Source organism: Perca flavescens, chromosome 13, assembly GCF_004354835.1.
Source record: "Perca flavescens isolate YP-PL-M2 chromosome 13, PFLA_1.0, whole genome shotgun sequence".
Classification (NCBI taxonomy): Eukaryota; Metazoa; Chordata; class Actinopteri; order Perciformes; family Percidae; genus Perca; species Perca flavescens.
The window spans coordinates 18,532,776-18,547,867 of NC_041343.1; positions in this window are offsets into that span (position 1 = coordinate 18,532,776).

Genomic DNA, 15,092 nt, shown 5'->3' on the forward strand with positions numbered 1-15,092 from the left:
AATAATAATACATTTTATTTGTATTGCACTTTACACATGAAGGACACATCTCAAAGCTACAGGTGCACAGATAAAAACAGGAAACATTAAAACAGTTAAAAACAGCAAGAAAACAATAATTATATTAAGAAAATGCAATAAAAAATAAGTTGGTCTTTAATTTATTTTTAAAAACCTCTATAGACTGTGGTTCCCTCAGGTTGTTTGGGAGGGCATTCCACAGTCGAGGCGCAGCCGCCTGGAAGGCCCTATCTCCCATAGTGCGGAGTCTGGACTTGGGGACCTGGAGTTTGTGGCTGTCAGAGGAACGGAGATGTCAGGTAGGGTTATGTCTATTGGTAAGTTCTTTAAGGTACAGAGGTGCGCTGCCGTAGATACACTGATAGGTCAGGAGACAGATCTTGTACTCAATCCTGAACCTAACAGGAAGCCAGTGGAGTTTATGGAGGATGGGTGTGATGTGCTCGAATTTGCGCACCCTCATCAGGACCCTGGCTGCAGAATTCTAGATGTACTGCAATCTCTGCAGGCTCTTGCCAGGGATCCCGATGAGGAGGGCATTGCAGTAGTCAAGTCTGGAGGAGACAAGGACCAGCTTCTCTGCATCAGAAAGAGAGAGGAAGGGGCAGAGTTTCCCTCTGCACGCAATAGGATAGCACTACAACCAGGCAGAGCAACAAAGAAGGTAGCAGAGCTAGTTGATGGATTAAACTTTAAACTTTTGCCGTATCCGGTCGGCAAAACTCCGAACACATCTTCCTTTTTTAAGAATGATTTTAGTGCCGTTCTTTGTTCTTTTCTCAAAGAAAAGCTTAACTCCAAGTCTTCCAGAAGACTCCTCTTCCCAGCAGCAGCAGCCATAAGCCCGCTCACCGACTCTATACACGATGTGATTGGCCTGACCAGAGTTTGGTTTTTCCAGCTCGCAAGTCAACGGAGAGTGCCTAGATTCCCCTGGCTGCAAATTAAAAGAGTCAGCAGGACTGGTGCGTTGATTTCACTGTCCTGGTGTGCGACTCGTAAATGACTCATGACGTAGCCGCAGTGATGGTCTTGTTAGCTTGAGATCTTCTTCTCCACCTTTTCCTTCATGTTTACTAAAAAAAATGACAAGCTGGCCAGCTAGCCCAGGCTAGCAGAGTCGGCAGGAGACTGGCAAGTTGATTTCCCTATTCTGGTGAAGGACTCATACCCACATGTCATCACCGTCCAATGTCAACCACATAAAGCACAACTAATATTTGTAAAATAGACAATTCAGTATAATTTTTGTGGAGCTGATGGAGAGGCGGGGTCAGTGCCTTCTAAAACAGATAATTGGTTGAGTGTCAGAAAATTACTAATCAATTGTCTTATGTAATTTCTAAAATAAAAATGCCCAGCATTTGTAGGTTTCAGCTTGAGGTGTGTGCATTTTCTTGATCTTATTTACTTATGAAGATAATTACTTGTTTTCTGACATATTGTAGAAGAAACAGTCAATTGATTTGTTGAACAAATTAACTTAAAAATAAATTGATAACGAATAAAATCATTAGTTGCAGCCCTACTGTATATATTGGTGGTTCCCTCAAGAGGCTAATTTGTGAGCTTTTCTTTTGCAGAATGTGAAATAGTGTAATGAACCGTTCCCTGCAGGCAGTGGATGGTTCTCGCCATTTTACCCTCTGTTTAGGGTTTTCAGAGGAGATCTGTCTCTGTGGGAGATTCTAAACACCTGTAATATACCCAGGGAGCTAATGTCATTAATTTGGCAACCATCTTATTATATCTTAATAGTAAACCCCTGTGGATAATACTCCATGTAATAGTTTGAGTTTATATGTCTCGTTACCCTGGAGCTTCAGTAGTCTCTTGAGTAGGTTCTGATATTGTTTTAGGCACAGAACACTGAGCCAAATGAAATTAATAAGAATTATGAATGTTTGTATTGCAGGAATTTAGAATGCACTTTCTCCAAGGCAGGAGTTAGGATTTAGTCTATCTCCCTCTTGCTTTCACCTGACCTGAGTGCAGTTTTATTGCATATAAAGATATTATGTCAGAATTGTCTAGTTTTTATTATAAATAGCTAAAGGATCATTGGTGCATACAAACAGAAGGACTTATTTTGGATTTGAATTAAAACACATTTTAGGGATAAACAGCTACAGTTATTTTTGCCAATTCATTTCTGGCTTATGTATCCATCAAAATACAATATGGAACTTAAATTATATTGTTTTCATAGAATGTTAAAATTGATGAATAGATTTTTGTATCAGTTCATGGACTGAATTTGGTTGTGTTGTGACACCTGGGGAATAGAATAAGTGTACATTTTACAACTTCTAAATAAGTGTTTGCTCCATTGATGAAGATTTAATGCAGAGCTGTCCTCTTATGATTCTGATTAGTTTAACAAACAAGTAATACAGTTGCTCAACTAAACAAGCATTTATTATATGCTTGTTGTTAAAATAATCCAGGTCATGGAAAGTTCCTAACATACCCCCCGCCCCTCACCCCACCCTTTCTCTCTTGAGTGTCCCCTGGAGTTTGGGACTAAGTCTAACTGTTTTGGATGTGTCGTCACCTTGCAAGAGCACTGTCAACAAACAACTCATTAACAGCCTCATTAGGCAGAGTTGTTGCAACTTTTAACAGGGGAGTAAAGAACAGTTCAGTTGTTGACTTCTTACTCATAATGACTGTAAGAATCAAACAATCATAATTAAATGAAAAAGCAAAACAAAGACTTTATGAACATATAGTATTTATTAGAGTGGAACCCTCTGGGCCTTCAAGATGTTCAGTAAAGGCCTAAGAAAAAATCCATCCATCCATCCATCTTCGTCCGCTTATCCGGTGTCGGGTCGCGGGGGGAGCAGCTCCAGCAGGAGACCCCAAACTTCCCTTTCCCGAGCAACATTAACCAGCTCCGACTGGGGGATCCCGAGGCGTTCCCAGGCCAGGTTGGAGATATAATCCCTTCACCTAGTCCTGGGTCTTCCCCGAGGCAGCTGGACGTGCCTGGAACACCTCCCTAGGGAGGCGCCCAGGGGGCATCCTTACCAGATGGCCGAACCACCTCAACTGGCTACTTTCGACACGAAGGAGCAGCGGCTCTACTCCGAGCTCCTCACGGATGACTGAGCTTCTCATCCTATCTCTAAGGGAGACGCCAGCCACCCTCCTGAGGAAACCCATTTTGGCCGCTTGGACCCTGGATCTCGTTCTTTCAGTCATGAGCCAGCCTTAATGACAATAGGTGAGGGTAGGAATGAAAACTGACCGGTAGATCGAGAGCTTTGCCTTCTGGCTCAGCTCTCTTTTCATCACAACGGTGCGATAAATTGAATGTAATACCGCACCCGCTGCGCCGATTCTCCGACCAATCTCCCGCTCCATTGTCCCCTTACTCGTGAACAAAACCCCAAGGTACTTGAACTCCTTCACTTGGGGTAAGGACTCATTCCCTACCTGGAGTAGGCACTCCATCGAATTCCTGCTGAGAACCATGGCCTCAGATTTAGAGGTGCTGATCCTCATCCCAACCGCTTCACTCTCTGCTGAGAAGTGTGATACCCCTGTAATTGGCACACACCACCCCGGTCTGCCACTCCTTTGGCACTGTCCCAGACTTCCACGCAATGTTGAAGAGGCGTGTCAACCAGGACAGCCCCTCCACACCCAGAGCCTTGAGCATTTCTGGACGGATCTCATCAATCCCAAGGGCTTTGCCACTGAGGAGTTGTTTGACTACATCAGTGACTTCCACCTGGGAAATTGACAGTGATCCCCCATCATCCTCCAGCTCTGCCTCTAACATAGAGGGCGTATTAGTCGGATTCAGGAGTTCCTCAAAGTGCTCCTTCCACCGCCCTATTACCTCCTCAGTTGAGGTCAACAGTGTCCCATCCTTACTGTGCACAGCTTGGATGGTTCCCCGCTTCCCCCTCCTGAGGTGGCGAACACTTTTCCAGAAGCACCTTGGTGCCGACCGAAAGTCCTTCTCCATGTCTTCTCCAAACTTCTCCCACACCCGCTGCTTTGCCTCTTTCACGGCAGAGGCTGCAGCCCTTTGGGCCCTTCGGTACCCTGCAACCGCCTCCGGAGTCCTCTGGGATAACATATCCCGGAAAGACTCCTCCTTCAGTCGGACGGCTTCCCTGACCACCGGTGTCCACCACGGTGTTCGTGGGTTACCGCCCCTTGAGGCACCTAAGACCCTAAGACCACAGCTCCTCGCCGCAACTTCAGCAATGGAAACTTTGAACATTGTCCACTCGGGTTCAATGCCCCCAGCCTCCACAGGGATGCACGAAAAGCTCCGCCGGAGGTGTGAGTTGAAAGTCTGTCGGACAGGGGCCTCCTCCAGACGTTCGCAATTTACCCGCACTACCCGTTTGGGCTTACCAGGTCTGTCCAGAGTCTTCCCCCACCCCCTGACCCAACTCACCACCAGATGGTGATCAGTTGACAGCGCCGCCCCTCTCTTCACCCGGGTGTCCAAAACATACGGCCTCAGATCAGATGAAACGATTATAAAATCGATCATTGACCTTTGGCCTAGGGTGCTCTGGTACCAAGTACACTTATGAGCATCCCTATGTTCGAACATGGTGTTTGTTATAGACAATCCATGACTAGCACAGAAGTCCAACAACAAACAACCACTCTGGTTTAGATCAGGGAGGCCGTTCCTCCCAATCGCGCCTCTCCATGTGTCTACATCATTGCCCACGTGCGCGTTGAAGTCCCCCAGCAGAACAATGGAGTCCCCCACTGGAGCCCCATGCAGGACTCCAGTCAAGGTCTCCAAGAAGGCCGAATACTCCGAACTCTTGTTTGGTGCATATGCACAAACAACAGTCAGATTTTTCCCCCCACAACCCGCAGGCGTAGGGAGGCGACCCTCTTGTCCACCGGGGTAAACTCCAACGCAGCGGTGCTCAGCCGGGGGCTTGTGATTATCTCCACACCCGCCCGGCGCCTCACACCCTGGGCAACTCCGGAGAAGAAAAGAGTCCAACCCCTATCCAGGAGTATGGTTCCAGAACCGAGACTGTGCGTAGAGGTAAGCCCCACCAGATCTATGTAGCGCTCCACCTCCCGCACAAGCTCCGGCTCCTTCCCCCACAGAGAGGTGACATTCCACGTCCCCAGAGCCAGCGTCTGCTGCCCGGGTCTGGTCCGTCGAGGCCCCTGACCTTCACTGCCACCCTTGTAGCTTTGTCTTCGTCTGGCCCCTCACCTGAGACCACTTTGCTTTGGGAGACCCTACCAGGAGCACACAGCTCCAGACAACACAGCCCTCAGGTTCATAGGGACACACAAACCTCTCCACCACGATAAGGTGATGGTTCCCGGAGAGGCTAAGAAAAAATATTAAAAATAATTTTTGTATTCAAATTATTTATTTATGTATTTATTTTTCTGTTTTTATTCACTGAAATAATATTAATATTGTCTAGATTATTGTTAACTTGGATTTACTTATTTTTGGCAAACAGTGGTTCAATATAACGGTCGGGGAAATGGACCAATCACAATTTTTGTGATTCCCCCTAGCGAGACAGGGCCTTCAGTAGCTGGACCGAATGGCCGTGTAATACAAGTTAATGGGGGCATGCATTTGATAGTGACAGGTGTCTTTAGTAGAGCAGATAAGCATAACAATTGTGCATTTTGTGAGAAAAGCATGACATTTCTAACATAGTTAGAGCATACCATAAGATTATTTTCCGATGTGGAGGGAAGTGAGATTTGACCTCTGAGAGCCATTAGAGGTCAAAATCAAGATGGCCGCCAGTCCCTCAGGTCTAATGTTCAAAAGTGTCTAATTTTGGAACCAAACAGTGTAGAAAAACATTTAAGGTGTCATTTTCAACTAAGTTGGGGGTGCCCATTCATTTGGTGATACTTTTGAGATCACCAGAATTTAAGAAAATGCGTTTAATATCCTTATATACTTCACAGTCTTTTGCTTATACATTTATTTTACCTTGGACATTGGATTGGAACTATGCAATATGGTGAAACTTCACCTCCAGTTTAACACTTTAGAGATAAAACAAAACAATTAAGGATTAGCCAATCATATTGTGATGTGTGTGAGTTGTGGGTGGGATGATTTCCCCAGATCTTCCGGGCATTCGCGTATACCTTCCCCATGGGTCCTAGTTGAAGCGGCTCCCTAAAGTTGTCAGCGAGTGAGAAAGGAGACTTCAGTTCCTTCAACGATAGGAACAACAAAAAACGAGTATTGATTAACAGTTAGAGCCGTAGATGACGGCAGTCAGTGAAGAAGTCTGTGTGGCTGGATTAACTTAATTTTCAAGATCGCCTTTTCAGGAAAAACTTTGCCAGAATTAATGCAAACTATAAGAGCTATGAGAGGCATTTTCAAGCTAGCAGCTAATCTTACAGTCCCTATCCGCTGTGCTGTTTTGTATTACTTATATTTCTTTGTTATATTGTGTACTCGGAGAGAGAGAGAGAGAACTAGCGAGAGAGAGAGAGAGAGAGAGAGAGAGAGAAAGAGAGAGAGAGAGAGAGAGAGAAACATTTGATACGTTTTACTTATTTGATGAATTTTGCATGATTCTTGCAATTCTTGAGTGGCATCTTCATGGTTGAATGCACTTCTTGTAAGCAGTTTCGTAAAAAGCTTCAGCTGAAAAATGAAATGTAAATTAAATTATAGTATTTTAACAGATATTAGTGTGTTGTACAATTCTGCTAACAGCTGTAACTGTTTTTGCATATGACTGTTCAGCTGTGGTCTTTGTAAATAATAAGCTACATGTTAAATTACATGATGATGATGATGATAATTTTCATCCCAGAAACCTAAAGGATTCCACAGCAGACAGTGTTGTTGAGTATGGTGTTGAATTAGCATAACTACCATATTTTTCGGACTATAAGTCGCTCCGGAGTATAAGTCGCATCAGTCAAAAAATGCGTTATGAAGAGGAAAAAAACATATATAAGTCGCACCGGACTATAAGTCGCATTTATTTAGAATATAAATACAAGAGTTATTCAACTACACAATAGCACACAGAACAATACGCTGAATACGGTAGGTGTCCGGTATGTTAACGTAACACATTAACAGTTATTGAACTATACAATAGCACACAGAACAACTAGCTACCAGGGCGTGGAGCATTGATGTATTAAAAGGCGTGGAGACTAACTGCACCGTGAACGAGCCCCTCCCGACTCGTTCCTCCAGCTCTGGCCGTCTTGCTTTCAGCCCACGATTAGACGATTAGCTTTCTTTGTTTTCTTCATTGCAGTAAGAGTCACCTTTTCGCCAGTCTCCCTCATAAATTTCTCCCTCATTTCAAATCTCTTTCTGCTGCTCGATTACCGTTTTCGGCTGCATATTTTACTACCTGCAGTTTTTTATCTCTTTTCTTTTTTGTCAGTTGTCTTTAGGAGGAGCGTTGTAGTTGTCACCAGCCTAGAGCGCCCTCTCACGGCTGTAGACGGTAATGTTTTCAGTATGAATTAACATGTAAAAACATGTTAAATTATATATATTTTGATACATAAGTCGCACCTGACTATAAGTCGCAGGACCAGCCAAAGTAGGAAAAAAAGTGCGACTTATAGTCCGGAAAATACGGTATGTGTTAGCAAGCCAAGGCACTTGCAAACATAATACTGCATTGCTTTTTGATTTTCCACTATAACACAAGTTGTATACTGTTAAAAGATTTTAGCTTAACATACAGAAATATAGTAAGCCTAAAACCAGTCTGGATCAGCGGAAGTACATTTCCAGAATAATTGCCGGACCTGGCAATTATCTGTCCATCCACTTCCGCTCTCTCTGTGTTGCCGTTCTCAAAATCTCTTCGTTTCGGGAAACAACAGCAAACTTTGAGCTAGCAAGCTACATGCTGAAAATGGCAAGTTGTTTGTTTGTTCAATAAGGCAGGCCTACTTCCCAGCCAGCAATGACATGTGGGGCCAAGATGGGTTAAGTACAGGTTCCATGGTTACTGTGTGGGCATGGGCTTTGGCTGGGTGAAATCAGCGGGTCCCATGTAGGTTTTGTAGTATGAGTCCCACATAGGAAGCCCATATGAGCTGATTACATGGGCTCCATAAGGGACAGGCATGGGCCAATTGGGCATGGGTTTGAACTGAGAACACATATATGGGTCCTGCATAGCATATTTATGGGCCAAGTGGGCATGGGTTTGAACTGAGAACACATATATGGGTCCTGCATAGCATATTTATGGGCCAAGTGGGCATGGGTTTGAACTGAGAACACATATATGGGTCCTGCATAGCATATGTATGGGCCAAGTGGGCATGGGTTTGAACTGAGAACACATATAGGGGTCCTGCATAGCATATTTATGGGCCAAGTGGGCATGGGTTTGATCTGGGAACACACATATATGGGTCTTGAAAGGCATATTTATGGTCCGAGTGGGCATGGGTTTGAACTGGGAACACATATATGGGTCTTGAATTGCACATTTATGGGATGAGTGGGCATGGGTTTGAACTGGGAAAGCATATATGGATCCTGCATAGCATATGTATGGGCCAAGTGGGCATGGGTTTGAACAGAGAACACATATAGGGGTCCTGCATAGCATATTTATGGGCCAAGTGGGCATGGGTTTGATCTGGGAACACACATATATGGGTCTTGAATGGCATATTTATGGTCCAAGTGGGCATGGGTTTGAACTGGGAACACATATATGGGTCTTGAATTGCACATTTATGGGACGAGTGGGCATGGGTTTGAACTGGGAAAGCATATATGGGTCCTGCATAGAAGTTTTATGGGCCGAGTGGGCATGGGTTTGAACTGGGAACACATATATGGGTCTTGAATGGCACATTTATGGGCCGAGCGGGCATGGGTTTGAACTGGGAATGCATATATGGATCCTGCATAGAAGTTTTATGGGCCAAGTGGGCATGGGTTTGATCTGGGAACACATATATGGGTCTTGAATGGCACATTTATGGGCCGAGTGGACATGGGTTTGAACTGGGAATGCATATATGGATCCTGCATAGAAGTTTTATGGGCCGAGTGGGCATGGGTTTAATCAGGGAACACATATATGGGTCCTGCATGGCATATTTATGGTCCAAGTGGGCATGGGTTTGAACTGGGAACACATATATGGGTCTTTAATGGCATATTTATGGTCCAAGTGGGCATGTGTTTGAACTGGGAACACATATATGGGTCTTGAATGGCACATTTATGGGACGAGTGGGCATGGGTTTGAACTGGGAAAGCATATATGGGTCCTGCATAGAAGTTTTATGGGCCGAGTGGGCATGGGTTTGAACTGGGAACACATATATGGGTCTTGAATGGCACATTTATGGGCCGAGTGGGCATGGGTTTGAACTGGGAATGCATATATGGATCCTGCATAGAATTTTTATGGGCCATGTGGGCATGGGTTTGATCAGGGAACACATATATGAGTCCTGCATGGCATTTTTATGGGCCAAGTGGCCATGGTTTTGATCTGGGAACACATATATGGGTCTTGCATGACATATTTATGTGCCGAGTGGGCATGGGTTTGATCTGGGAACACATATATGGGTCTTGCATGACATATTTATGTGCCAAGTGGGCATGGGTTTAATCGGGAAACACATATATGGGTCCTGCATGGCAGAGGCGCAAAGTAACTATGTAGGCCTATTGAGTTATGTAATTACTTACTGTACAATTTTTAGTAACTTGTAGTAACTCTACATTTAGGCTAATCAAGCATGTTGAGATTTAGTAATTGTAACTCAATACATTTCAAGTGACGCTAGTCACCAAAGAACAAACATTGCATAAATGTAGATCTTTCACCAAAACAATCCATCAGTCATTTTTGTTAGCCGTGCAGAAAATGAAAAATGTAACTTCCCAAAAATGTAAAAAACATCAAAATATGTCAAAGTTTACGCTGTGTTGAATTATGCTGATTAGTGGACTCTCAGAAAGGTTGCAGGCTTACCGTAACACTTCAAATAATAGCCCAGTCCCAGACGCCTGTCCCTTGGGGCAGAAACACATATTTAGACAAATAACTATGGTCGATATTATCGGCCGATATTGGCTTTAAAATTCAATATCGGTATCGGTTTTTGAAAGGGTTTAAAATGACTAAATATGTCATTTTATACCTTATTGGAAAGCTTGTTTCCTCTCAAAGCGAATGCAGACAAAATTTGGGTGTAGGTTGTTGGCCAACCAGCATACACACAGGGTTTGTAGAGTAAATAAATTCTTGAGCAGGGCAGATCTAAGCCCCAATGAGTGGAATGAGTTGAATTTTTGTTCTTGTGTGGATATTTGTTTTCAGTTTACCTCAGTCAAAGAAATGTTCAGTTGGCATCTTCTCTCAAAGGGGTAGTAAGCACCGCACCCCAGTTAGCCAACCGGTTGCTGGCTAGTCCTTCAAAACTTTCAAATCCCCAGTATCAAGGGAGTCATGGAACAGTGGGCAGTAAGCCTATAAACGATCATATGTTTCGGTATCTGTATCGGCTAATATTGGTATCGGAAATTAAGCATTGGACAATATTGGTATATCGGATATCGGTACAAAATCAATGTCAAGCATCCCTACAAATAACCCCATACGGTTATCCACATCCCATAAATGCCTGTCCCAATGGTCTATTTGATCAAATAAAACTCTGGGATCCTATTCGAAGTTTTACGGTACTTCATTTTTGAAGATGAGGCCAAATAGCTCACAGACAGCTAGTCCCTTTATGGACATGAATATGATGCATTTATTACCTCTTAGGAAATTGTAATTCAATATTTGTTAGAAAAGGACTTGCAGGAGGCCTCATCATCAATCTGTAGATTTCCTTGGACCAAGGAGTAGCATGTGTTTCTATCAAGGTGTAGCTCATACACCAACAATGACAGATGTGTTGGCTGTAAAAGGTACAGTAGATCTGTTTGAGAAAAAAATGAGGGAAAAACACTTGTTTTGTATCTAATCAATTATTAATGATTAATAGATTGTTGGCATTTTAACTTTTGGTAAAGGAAAACTCACATCCAGCCCTAGTCTGGAGAAGTGACGGTGGTTAAAAGTAACTAATACTCTGAGTAGTTTTTTTTTGTTTTTTTACAAATTGTACTTTTACTTGAGTATTTCTCTAACACCAGTACTTTTACTTGTAACAGAGTAATATTTTAGCAATGTAACAGTACTTGTACTTGAGTACAGATTTTCAGTACTCTTTCCGCCTGTTATGCACACAACACCTAATTAGGCTCATTCATAATGAAGCCAGTGGAGCAGTTAACGTTTGTTAATTCTCTCAATTTACGAATTTTACTGTATTTAATTGTTATTTGGTCAGGCAGTTCTCAGGACATCTATAAGGGGCCTGTATGCGAAGGCCTTGTTTCGCGCTCAAAACGTTAGCAGTCCATTCGGAAAGCACTGCTGCTAGCTGTGACTTCAAGGAGAACTTCTATCAGACATTCACAAATTGAGGTAAGTTGAAATATTATTTTGCCAGAAAAATAACACTGCAGATTGTACAGTGGTCTGTATTTTTGGTTTGTGCTGTTAAATCTGATGTAGAATCTAACCAAAAGGAAAAACAGCGGGAGAGTTGGACAATAATTAATATATCACGATAGACGGAGCTCTGAAGCAGACTTGTGTGCCGCTTAGTGTTCGCTCTCTCTGGATAAAGACGAGCAGCAGCACAGACACCAGGGGCATCAGACCAGTGGTAAAACCAATACTGATTACCAGGGCCCAAGGGGAGAGAGGGACCTTGAAAAGTCTGGAATATATTTTATTTTACCTGGATATTTTTATTTCCTAATAACATTTCATAATGCATATCAGATGAAATGTAAAGTTAGTGTATTGGCAGATTAACTTTGTTGATTGACTGACTATTTTGTATACAAAAAGGTCTCACCCCCCCCCCCCTTGCTAATGTGCCAAATGGTTTAGTCCACCTGCATGCATTACGTTAGCTAGTTCAGTTGAGCGTCTGTTGGAGCGCAAACTTCTGCTGTAGAAATGTCTTTTCTCAAAGAAAGCCAAATCATGCTACCAAAAAGAAAGGAAAGACAGGAGGAGGAGAGAAAACAGAATGAGGGGAAACAATTGGTAACTGACTTCTTTTCAAAGAAAGGTGAGCACTAACTGGAAAAGAAATCCATGGTGCTTGTCGGGGACCAAGCAGTTAGGCATGAGGAGTCGCAAGGAGATTTCAAAAAAGGGGTTTTTATTTTACCCACAAAAAATTCTGACAACAAATAAAGATAAAGTTCAGGCTCTTAAAAGAGGTCAAACAAACAAACTGAACTTAAGCTCTGAACATAACAAACTCAAAAATACAACTGACCTCCTATACAAGAAACAAAGGGGACTTATATACTGGGTGATCAGACCAGGTTTGACACCCAGGGGGAGACTAACAATAACACTAATATGTAAATTACAAATAACAAAAGAAAACAACTAAACACTTACTCCAAAAGAAATGTAATCTTAATTAACATTAACTGAATAAATGTACTAAAGACAATACAAATCAAAACTCAAATATCTTGAGGACAAATAAAGCTAACTCCCCCCTGACATAACAAGTAGTGGTAGAGTCCAATTTACCACCCCTATAAAGCTGCTGTAGTTCCAGACACCACCCCTTTGTCCCTGCAGCCTGCATGCCTCGCTCCAGGGTGTGGAATCTGCAACACTGGTAAGCTCAAAGAAAACAGTTATATTAGAAAACCAATCCAAAACTAATAAAGTATATATGTAAACCAAATCCAGTGCCCTGTAAGTTATTTAAAACTAAATAAATGTTTACAACAAACTATATAATGTGTCTGAAAAGATATAGAAACCAATCTTAAGGAAAACAGCATGAACTAAGATAAATGTGAGTGTATGAGGTTACCGCCTTTAAGATGGCTGTGTGGCCACGGCTGTGGCCATCACAGTGCTAAACTGCTTGAATATCTCCGTGACTGTTAGCGCTAAAAAACGGACTGAGACAACCCATTGAAAGAGCAGAACATGCACTTGTTGGAGCAAAAAAGAACCTTGCTAAATTGACTTATGCTCCTTTGTTTTTAGGTGCACTGAAGAGTAATGCAAAGACTCAAAATGTGAACCGCAAAGAAGTGGAAATGGCGCTGTTGAAGTGGTTTACCGGCGCACGTGACCGTGGGAGAGGGCTGCAAGATCCCAAAGAGAAAAAGGAGCGTCCACCACACAGACGCCATGAGTGTGTTTTGTATTAATGTATTTTTTGGAGAGGTGTTTTTTTTTTTTATTTACCGGTATGTTGTAACATTTAAATTGTTTTTTAAAGATCATTTTTGTTGTTCAATTTAACAATATATTTCCTGCAGTTCAAAGCGTCAAGTGTCTTTTATTTATCTTGGACTTATATTCATTCTTCGTTTTTCTTAGATTGCTTCCTTAAACCATTTGGCATGGTTGGGCTTAGATGGGCCTTGCATGAATTGCCCAGTTAGGACCCACATAAGATCCTTACAGAGCCCACTTTAAAGGGGTGATAGAATGCAAAACCGATTTTACCCTGTCATAGTTGAATAACGACCGTTCGGTGGGTAAATAGGACATACATAGAAGCTCAAAGTCCCACTGATACCCCTTTACTATGAAAATTTCATATTCTGAAACTGCCGCTGAAAATGGGTGAATCCCAACAAAGCTGGAAGTTGACGTCAACCTCCCAAAAACCGGAATCTTTGTCAGCCCATGGTGAATGGTCACGCCCCAACATTTACATAGGCTACACAACTGACCTGAGATCAGGTAGTCTTCCGCAGATCTCTGCTATTCCATTACAAAATTCACTTCTGAAACTTTTATGGGCCATTTTACAAAAATGGATGGCTAATTGCAAATTTTGTCCAACTGTGTGTCGGAATTCAGCTGCCGGTGCTGCCTGTGTTGCTGCCTTGCCGCCTGACCTGCCTTCCTTCACACACCCCGGCCTTCTCTGAGGTACTTGGAGCTCTGTCACGACTGGCAGCCCACAGCACTCCATACCCGCGCAAAGTCACAGTTTTTTGGATAATGGACTACTAAACACTGGTGCTCTGACAGAGCTCCAGGGCCTGCAGCTCCCCTCTTCCTGCTAGCTAAATGCCCGGTGTGAGTGAGTGAGAGCACGGTCAACGAGCTTGTTACGCCAGCAATCTGTTACCACAGGTTCCAGTTAATCTTTTAATGTGTGTAATTATATGTTGAGTTATTTAAACAAACGATTGGGGAAATAAACGCCGCTTGTCCGCGAGTCTCATTGATAGAGCCTGCGGCTGGATGTAGCTCTATCAATGAGAGCTAGCTCCTCCTAGAATTCCTCTGAAATTTACAAATATTTATTAACTTGAAATCGGACACCGTTGTTAGCTTTATAAGACATTTAGGGAGATGTTGTATACGTGGCGTGATGAAATTCAAACTGTAAATATACAGAAATTACGCCAAAAATGAAGCTAACTATCCGTGATTTGTAGCTAGCTACACATAGCTAGGATTGAAGGGACAGTCATAGCTAACGAAACCCCTAATCTTCACAAAAATTCCTTAACTTGAAATCGGACACTGTTGTTAGCTTTATAAGACCGTTGGAGATATGTTGTATAAGTGGCGTGACAAAATTCAAACTGTAAATATAGCTAGTTATGCTGACAGCCAGCCAAGATTAACTGGAACTGTTGTAAGAGATTGCTGGTGTAACAAGCTCGCTGACCGCGCTATCACTGTCACACACAGGCCATTTAGCTAGAAGGAAGAGGGGAGCTGCAGGCCCTGGAGCTCTGTCAGAGCACCAGCGTTTGGTCCATTAACCCCAAAACGGTGACTTTGCGCAGGTATCGAGTGCTGTGGGCTGCAAGCCGTAACGGAGCTCAATTGAGCTCAGAGCAGGCTGGGGTGTGTAAAGGAAGGCAGGCCGTGCAGCGAGGCAGCAACACAGGCAGCACTGGCAGCTGAACTCCGACACACAGTCTTACCAAATTTGCAATAAGCCATTAATTTTCGTAAAACGGCCCATATTTGAGCTTTATATAGTTGATT